This window comes from Manis javanica, chromosome 2 (genome assembly GCF_040802235.1).
Source record: "Manis javanica isolate MJ-LG chromosome 2, MJ_LKY, whole genome shotgun sequence".
Lineage (NCBI taxonomy): Eukaryota > Metazoa > Chordata > Mammalia > Pholidota > Manidae > Manis > Manis javanica.
Genome location: NC_133157.1, coordinates 141204486 through 141214778, shown reverse-complemented (window position 1 = coordinate 141214778; position 10293 = coordinate 141204486).

Here is a 10293-nt window from a genome sequence, read left to right as displayed (position 1 = left end):
CAAGGAGGGCAGCAGATTACAGTGTGAGGAGGCGACTGACCCAAATGCCGAGGTGATTAAGGAATAGCAATCGTGTGATGTTTTATTTTAAAAAATGTGTGAGCATGTTCTTAGTGCCCTGCTAGTATTCCTCAGCCCTTACTACTTCAAAGTCCAGAAGCTGCAGAAGGAGCTCTGCCCGGGCGTAGGGCAGGCCACAGGAGCTGCAGAATAAGCACCCTGAAAACAGCCGCCAGCCCGTGACTTAGCTTCCTGTGTCTTAGAAGAGGTTGGCAGAATAATACTATTTCCCTTCTAAGAAAGGAAACAGGTTGTGCATTTTTCAAAGCAACCCCTGTCGTAAGAAGCAGAGCTAGTCTTCTTTTTTTTTTTTGAGAACAAAAATATATTTTATTTTATTTTTTTACTTCATAATCTGTAACCTGCTCCAGATCTGCCTTTGGACACATGTCACCATTTTTCAGCCACTCCTTAGTCTTCTGATATAAAATTAGTTCCCTTAAAGATCTCCCTAGGAATTGTTCATAAACTTAGGAACTTTAAATAGTAAAAAAGTGAGGGAAAGCTAAAAGTAAAATAAGTAATGAAGTACACCTATGAGACATGCAACTTCACTTTGTGGCTGCCTGTGGTAGGGGGCGTCTTAGAAGGGTAATCATCTGCTCCATCTGTGTCTCCTGTCTGAGGTGAGGAATGTTGCATGTACATGGATGTCCATGTGACCCACACGGGGAGGCACAGCTCTGGAAGGCTTGTCAGCACCTGCTTCTGCTGCTTCCAGGTCTAGGGTCATGCAGCACTTACAATTAGGTTCAGCCCTTGGAAATTTTCTGGAACTGTGTGGTTTTCCCTAATACAGAATTGGAGGACTAAAGCCACAAGGGTCATCCTTAGGCATGAGGCACAGGCTGGGGATTGGAATTCCACAAGGACACTTGACTGTATCCACAAAACTCAAACTATGAAAGGAGGACTATAGAGATTAAGCCAGCCCCTCATTTTACAGAACTCTACAGATCTTAGTTCTGGTATTTGGAGCAGGACCCAGGTGCTCTTCTTCTTCTTCTTTTTTTTAATTAACGTATCATAAGATATTATAATCTTATGATGATTTCAAATACACAGCACAGTGGTTCAACATTTACCCATATTATCAAGTCCTCCCCCTCCATTGCAGTCACCGTCTATCAACATAGTAAGATGTTATAGAGTCACTAATTGTATTCTCTGTGCTGTACTACTGTCTCTGTGACATCCTATATTGTAGTTGTGAATTATGTGCCCCTTAATCCCCTTCTCCCTCTCTCCCCACCCACCTTTCCCAAACCCTCCCCTTTGGTAACCATGAGTCCCTTCTCAGTGTCTATGAGTCTACTGCTATTTTGTTCCTTCTGTTCTGCTTTGTTTTTATGCTTCACAAATGAGTGAAATCATTTGGTATTTGTCCTTCTCTGCTGGCTTATTTCACTGAGCATAATATCCTCTAGCTCCATCCATGTTGTTGCAAATGGTAGGATTTCTTTTCTTTTTACAACTGAGTAATATTCCATTGTGTATACATACCACATCTTCTTTTCTTATTCATCTATTGATGGACACTTAGGTTGCTTCCATACCTTGGCTATTGTAAATAGTGCTGTGATAAACATAGGGGTACAAATGTCTTTTTGAATCAGGGATCTTTTTTTCTTCAGGTGAATTCCTAGGAGTGGAATTCCCAGGTCATATGGTATTTCTCTTTTTATTTTTTTGAGGAACCACCATGTTGCTTTCCACAATGATTGAACTAATTTACATTACCACCAGCAGTGTAGGAGTGTTCCCCTTTCTCGGCATCCTCACCAGCATTTGTTGTTGCTTGCCTTTTTGGTGTTGGCCATCCTAACTGGTGTGAGGTAATATTTCATGTAGTTTTAATTTGCATTTCCCTGATGATTAGCGATGTGTAGCATCTTTTCATATGCCTGTTAGCTATCCATATTTCTTCTTTGGAGAAGAGTCTTTTCAGGTATCCTGCCCAATTTTAATAGGGTTATTTGTTTTTTGGGTGCTGAGGTATATGAGTTCTTAATATATTTTGGATGTTAACCCCTTATCAGATGAGTTATTGACAAATATATTCTCCCAAACTGTAGGCTGCTTTTTTGTTCTGCTGATGGTGTCCTTTGCTGGACAGGAGCTTTTCAGTTTGATGTAGTCCCATTTGTTCACTTTTGATTTTGTTTCCCTTGCCTGAGATGTGTTCAAGAAAAAGTTGCCTAAGTTTATATTCAAGAGATTTTTGCCTATGTCTTCTAAGAATTTTATGGTTTCATGACTTACATTCAGGTCTTTGATCTATTTTGAGTTTACTTTTGTGTATGAAGTTAGACAACAATCCAGTTTCAATCTCTTACCTGTAGCTGTCCAGTTTTCCTAACACCAGTTGTTGAAGAGGCAGTCTTTTTCCCACTGTCTATTCATGATTCCTTTATCCTATATTAATTGTCCATAAAGAGCTAGTCTTCTGATGAACTAGTTTTCTGATTTCAGGTTCTGTGTCCTTTCCCTTATATCTTGAATTCCTATGTTGAATCCCTATATTTAAGGTGTGTTCTTGTCCATGAGATGAAAGCAAGAAGGATGGAGATGTGATAACATAATTGGATGTCTGAATAACAGTAGGTAAAGCCATGGGCATAAGACAGGGAAATAATGGTCTAAAGTCAAAATGAACATTATCATGATAAGGGACTCAAGTGTTAATATAAAGCATTAACTAAAATAAGGGATGATCTAGCAGATAGGACTGTTGAAAAACATGTTTCAGCTAATGTGATAAGTCAAGAGGAAAAAGACCAAAGATAGGTATATCTTTGAAAGACCAAAGTCAGGGGAGGTATGGAAACTTTTGAGGCATGCTCATGGTCATTAATAAGAGAAATTTCAACATTATAGAATTAATAGAAAACGGCACTACAGAATTGAAAAGATTACAGTAGAGTTTCAGTCTTCATTTTCATTATTTTATGCCTCTTCCTCTCCTGTCTGACTCATTCTCCCCATCCCTATCTATTCATCTCAGAGTCCTGAGAGCACCTGGCTGCTGACATTCAGGCTATTTAGGTTGATAGCTTTTGTGGGTTAGCAGACATCCAGACTTCTAACCACACAGAAATCCTGCCGTGCTTTGTAAGATGATGGAGTACATGTACTCCTATAAAACATTATTTCCACAATGACCTTTGAAATAATAGTTATAGTCTAAAATTAGTCACATTAGGTGATTGTTTTCATTATCTGCATTCTCTTTTCCTTTCTAATGAGATTAACATAACTGGGATTGATGGGGATTAGCTGGAAGGGCCTTTGTGAAATCAGAAGGCCTGGATGTCTTTCTTCATTTTCTCTCTGGCTAATTGTGATACCAAAAGCAAGCCATATTATAGTCTCATTAGAAGACTCTGTTGAGAAAAGTGGGAGTGGGGAGTCATCTGGAGTGTAAGGTACCTGCTGGTTGAAAAAGTTATGGGGCTAAAACTAATCTCACTATGATGAGTCTGTTGGAACTAGGCATCTGGGAAAATCAGCTGACTACTGACCAACCCAGGAAACTGCTGTTTCCCACCCCCTGCATGGAGATCAGACAGGATAAATAGCCCTGGAAAAGCCACAGCCCTGGTTTGAGGGTGAGGGTGGGGAATTGATAAGTATATGGTATCAAAATGACCATCGACATGGAGGCATGACCATTAATCATCATGATACATCTTAACAGATTTGAAGAGAGTATAGAGCACATGGTGGAGTGGGAGAAAATGAACTATGTAAATACAGAGAAGGGTGCCGGGCTGAGAACATGATTGGTCATGGCAAAAATGGCCAAGGATTTGGAAGATGTAGACAATTCCAGATGAATGTTAATAACATTAATAATCTAGTGCTACATTAAAAGCACTATAAAAAATCTTTAAGTTCATTTTCCCATTTTATTACAAGAAGTTCCAAATATACAGAAAAATGGAATTTTATGGTATAAACCTGTATACCCACAACCTAGATTCTACCATTAACATTTTATTACACTTGCTTTATTGCTATATATCAATACATCCATCCCTCTATTATCCATCAACAAATCTTATTTTTTGCTGCATTTCCAAGTAAGTTGCAGACATAAATACAATTCCCCTAAACTCAGTATTGCTTACAGTTCTTTTTTTATGGAAAAACTTACACACAATGAAATGGGCCAGCCTTAAGTCTACTATTCCTTGAGTTCTGACAAGTGCATTCACCTATGTATCTTAAACCTCTATCATAGTATAGAACATCTCTTTCACCTTCAGAAAGTTCCCTCATGTTCTTTTCTGGTTAATCTATGTCCCTAACCAGCCAGGGGCAGTCACTATGCTCATTTTTACCTCGCTAATTTTTCCTGTTCCAGAACTTCATATAATGGAATCATACAGTATATGGTCTTTGGTGTTGGGCTTTTATTCAACACAATGCTTTTGAGATTGCCCTCAAATTGTGTGTGTTAATAGCTTATCCTTTCTATTATTCATTAGTGTACCATTTCATGAACATACCATGGTTTGCTCATTCCTTCTTCTATTGATGGATACGTGGCCGTTTCCAGTTTTTGGTTATCATGAATAAAGAATATGAATATTCTTGTACAACTATTTTTGGGATATCCATTTTCATTTCTCTTGAGTAATATGTAGTAATAGACCACTAGGGTACGTGCATGCTTAATTTTCAAAGAAAATATGAGGTCATTTTGCAAAATGGCTGTTCCATTTTATACTCCCACCAATAATGTGTGACAGCTCCAGTTGCTCCATGTTGTTGAAAGCACCTGCTATTGTGAGTGTGTAGAGATATCTTGTTGTGGTTTTAATTTGCATATCCCTAGTGACCAAAGGCATTGGGTAGTTTTTAATGAGATTATTGACCATTCATAGATCTTCTTTTGTGAGGTGTCTATTCAACTCTTTTGCCCATTTTTTCATTGATAAAATAATTTTAAGTTGTACAGTGTCTTTTATTTATTCTGCATAGCAGTGCTTTGACAGATACATGTTTCTCTACTTGTGGCTTTCTTGTTCATTTACTTAACAGTGTCTTTTACTAAGAAATTTTAAATTACAATTAAATCCAGTTTATCAATTTTCTCTTCTCATGGTTTTTTTGTTTTCAATGATTTTTTTTCTATTAAGCTATTTTGTTCTACATATTTTTTCTAAGAAACCTTTAATTGACCCCAAGTCACAAAGTTAGTCTGAATTTTCTCCTGAGTCTTAGGGTGTGAGCTTTGACATTTTTTTTTGTATGATCCATTTCAAACCAATGTTTAAGCCCAGTGAAAAGTAGGAGTCAAATTTTATTTGTTTTCTAAATGGGTGTCCAGCTGTTCAGGCACCATTTGATGAAAAGATTGCCCTTTTCCAATTTGATTATTTCTCTTTGCTAAAAATCAAATAACTCTATAACCTTGGGTCTGTTTTCCTTCTGTATATTTTGTCCCATTGGTTTTTGCTGGTCCTTATCTGAGTGTTATGATGTTTTGAAAACTGTAGATTTGCATGTCTTGAAGTCAGGTGGTAAGTTCTCCAACTTTAATCTTCATAAGATTGGTTTGCATATCCTAGGTTCTTGGCCTTTTCATATAAATTTAAGAATTAGCCAGTTAATTCCTACAAGAAATACTGCTGGGATTATAATTGGACTTGTAGTAAATCTTATTTATTTTTGAATGCAGAAAAAGCTGGTGGGTTATTTGAGTATTTGTTTTTTATTCTGACCATACTTTTAACAGAATCAAAAAGACAATAGCATATAAAATAAAGGAAGATCAAATGATTACTGGCTGCAAAGTAGGAGCAAGCAAAGGGTGTAGGAATGGATTGGGTTGTGCATAGAAGAGGCATATTTTCCTCCAATTTTTGCCAGTAATTTATTCACTGCTTCATGATTCTTATATGCATGTTATATAAGTTACAAAGCAAACCACATAGCTCAGTCTGGATTTGTTTCCGACATTATTTACCGATGGTACTATAGCTCTATACCAGGAATGATAGTGGAATGCATACTTACCTGGTTCAAACATAAATGGAAAATGCTGCACAAGGGTGGTGTTTAACCTAAAGATTCCTATCCCATTCCTGTTTGTCAGCTTCCCTCAGTAAGCTTGGTATGACTTTTCTATCATTTTGTCTTTCTCTTCTCTTTTGATGCTTGATACCAGGAATGCATAACTCAACCTTAGAATGGATATGGAAGAAAATGATAAACAAGGAAGGAAAACCAACTTACTTCTTCAATTCCATTTAAATTCAGCTTTTAAAAAAAATAAGAATAATCTCTAAATTAGGCAGAATTTATATTCAAATTATACAAATTACAGAGATACACATAAGACAGGGGTTTGTTCTAGGCTGCTACACCAGTTAACTACAATTCTAAAGATATTACTTTTCTATTTGGCTGTAAACATCCCCTTGATGTGTATAAGCATGTGTGTACAAAATATGTGAGAGCAGATAGTTTGGATTTTGGTATCATCTCTTTACTTATCTGCTCTGTTTGTTAGGGCCAAATCTTTGAAATCATCTAGTAGTCTCAATCTTTAAATGTCTACAGTATTCTCATAAAAGATATCATTACTGGACTTTCTTTATTTTAGAGGCGGGATAAGGGGTCAGGACAATTTGGCCAAGGAATAGTAACTAAAAAATGGTTTACTATTAGATGTTTAGAACCTTCTTGCCTTGGTGAACACTCACCTTTGTAGTCTCACTGCCTAGTCTGTTGTCTGGAATGCAGTATGTGCTTTATTAACTATTTGTTAAATTGGATGTCATCAATCTTGGAGGTCTTCCCTATTTTGGCCAAAACACAAAGAAATTGGCAGGATGATCTTTCCACATTCTTGACTAGCTTGGCACTCTGATTTTAGCATTCAGTGTGATTCAACAGTCATTTTTTGAAAACTTGACAATGTTTTTGTAAGCCTGCTTGGGGGCCCTCTTCCTGGTGCAGTTCACAGAACATCTGTGCCAGAGTGCTCTGTGCATGTGGAATTTACTACTACTTCAGGGCTGGGCCATCATTTTAACAAACTGCTACATGTACTGCTACATAAAGTAGGGCTAGAAGATTATTGACTAGAGCCTCCCTCTGCCTCCTCAAGGACTATTCAAAGTTGCACACTGCTGTTGACCTTCAAATTGCCCTTTTTCCCCTATCCTAGAACCTTATGATAATATATTAATACTGAAGAAAATTCAGTGTAGTCTGGAACTATTATGGATCCCATTCAAGGGAAGGAGGGGCAGGAGATGAATGGCAAGAGAGAAGGAAGAGGATGGATCTAATGGAGAACCTACTAGGTGCCAGGGATTTTCCTGTGTATTGCACATAATATATAGAATATTTATTTAACACACTTTATGTGCCAGGGATTTTCACATGTTACATATTTGCCTCATTTGATTCTTCAGGTTAACATGTGGGTTAGTTTAATATCCATGTTTCATACAAATAGGAAGCTGAGGTTCAAAGAAAGTATTTACTGGAATTTGAGTCTAAGCCTGTTTGGCTGCAAAGCCCCTGTTGTCTCCATTGCATTGCTCTACCCAAAGGGGTTCTGTTAACAAAAGACTATATTTCACAATAGTATGAAACTGCTCACTCTGTCTTTTTTCAAGTTTACAAAATTCCAATTTATAATCAGGACCCCAAGCACAGGAGAAAGATTCAACTTCCTAGGGAGATTTTGGAAACAGAGCTAAGAAATAGTTTTCCTACTTCTCACTATTGTATCTTGTTTCTTTCTTAGCTGTCTCCTGTCTCTGCTGGGTATGGAGGATCTGGATTAGTGACAATGGATAAAAAATGAAAAGGGATGGCAGGCAATGGCGCCCTTCAGTGTAGCAAAAATGTCATTTTTAGGAGAAAGCTTCTATGTCTTGAGTGCAGAGATGGCTGTTGGCCAAATCACCCAGCTAGGAGGTCATGGGGCAGTATATTTCCACCTCCTGCTCAGAAGGCGCCCATTGTCTTTAGGCTGGTCCCCTGGGGCATCCCCATCTCTGCACTGTGGCATTCCAATTAGTCTTTGTGTGGCTGGTACCCATCATCCAAAATTATTCCTCTCTGCTCAGCTACAGAATTATCATTTCTATCCAACTGGCAACAGCTTGTCATCCTTCCCAGATATATTTCCATCTTACCAAAGCTCTTATCATGCCATTCTGCTGCATAAAAATTTTTGGTGTTTTCCCACTGTAGTTAGAGCAAAACCCAACTCCTTGCCATAGTCTATATGGTCTTAGGTGTTCTGGCCCAGCTCTCCCATTTCATGTCCCATTAATTCTATCCTCACTGGCAGGACCCGGCCACACTCCTTGCTTTTTCTCAAATACTCTAAATTCATTTTCATTTTCATTTGCTGTGACCTGGCTCTTCTCATCTTGCTCAGCTCATTTAAAATCTCAGACAGGACCTTTTTTGCCTTTTATCCTATACAGCTTCCTCTTCACCCACATTGGCTTCACTTTTTTTTTTTTTGAGAGGGCATCTTTCATATTTATTGATCAAATGGTTGTTAACAACAATAAAATTCTGTATCAGGGACTCAATGCACAGTCATTAATCAACCCCAAGCCTGTATCTCAACAGTCTCCAATCTTCTGAAGCATAACAAAACAAGTTCTTATATGGTGAACAAGGTCTTACATAGTGAATAGTTCTTACATGGTGAACAGTGCAAGGACAGTCAAATCACAGAAACTTTTGGTTTTGATCATGCATCATGAACTATAAACAATCAAGTCAGATATGATTGTTTGATTTTTATACTTGATTTATATGTGAATCCCACATTTCTCCCTTATTATTATTATTATTATTTTTTAAATAAAATGCTGAAGTGGTAGGTAGATGCAATATAAAGGTAGAAAACATAATTTAGTGCTGTAAGAGGGCAAGTGTAGATGATCAGGTCTGTGCCTATAGACTAAGTATTAATCCAAGCTAGATAAGGGCAACAAAACATCCACGGATGCAGAAGATTTCTCTCAAAACAGGGGGGGTGAGGTTCTAAGCCTCCCTTCTGTTGGTCCCCACATTGGCTTCACTTTTATCACATCATCCTTTGTTTTTTTTTCCCCGAAGTTTTGCAGTCTGAAATCTTACCTTAGATTTATTTGTTAATTTTGTTTTCTAACTTTCTCCATTGGAATGTAAGCTCCATTTGCCCAGGGCCATCTTTACCTATTCTTACTATATTCCTTGTGTTTAGAACAGTAAGTACTCAGTAAATATTGATCATATGAGGGTGTTAACACCAAGGGATGGCTGGCCGTCAATGCAATTCTAGCTATGATGGAAAGCATGTAAAGATTTTGTATAGAGATCAGGAATAGGAGGTAAGAATGAGGTCCGATTTTCTCTCTAAGATTTCTCCAAATTATTGGCATAAGCAAGTCAAAAACAAATACAGGCAGTTCTTGTTTTTCATGGTTCCAATATGCATGAATTTTCAGTTACCACAGTTTAGTTTAATAAACCATTCCCCCAACAACACAGCTAGACTTTCAGTTCCCATGATACATCAACTGTGAGTAACTGAATAAAGTACAAATTTAACTGTGAGCTCTTCAGTGCACACACCATTGCATAAACAGCAGATGTACATTACTACCGATGATCACATCACACCTCCGGGTCTGTTGGATGCGTCTCTACTCCTCTCAGTGCACACACAGACAGTAAGGAATGTAGTTGTGCTGTCTCCTTGTCTCCCAGTGATATAAAATGTCCCCCACATGACATTTTGTGAAAATAGAAACTCAAAAAAGGAAATTGGCCAACAAAAATTAAAAGTGCAGCAAAGAGATAAAAATTGACAATCTTGGAAATGAAATTTGAGTCAAACATAAATAGAATTGTAGAATAAATACCTAATGGTGGCAATGTGAACACAGCTGCCATTGGAGAGACTCTGATGTGCAGCCTCAGGGACAACGTGATGGGAATGGATTGACATAAGTGAACAATGTGGTTGGGAGAAAAGGATGACCGTGTCCCTGAGGAAGAGATGCCAGCAAAAATCACCACAGGAAAGGAATTATTGAAGATATTTCATGTCATCAAAAGCACAAAACATAAAATATTGGGAGCTAACCTACTTAGAGAGGAGCCCGACCATTGACAAGACACAGAAGATGTCCCTTTGTCTTGAGAGTTAAATGAAGGCAAGCAGTGTTCAAACTTTTTTTTCTTCTTCAAGAAATGAAACAT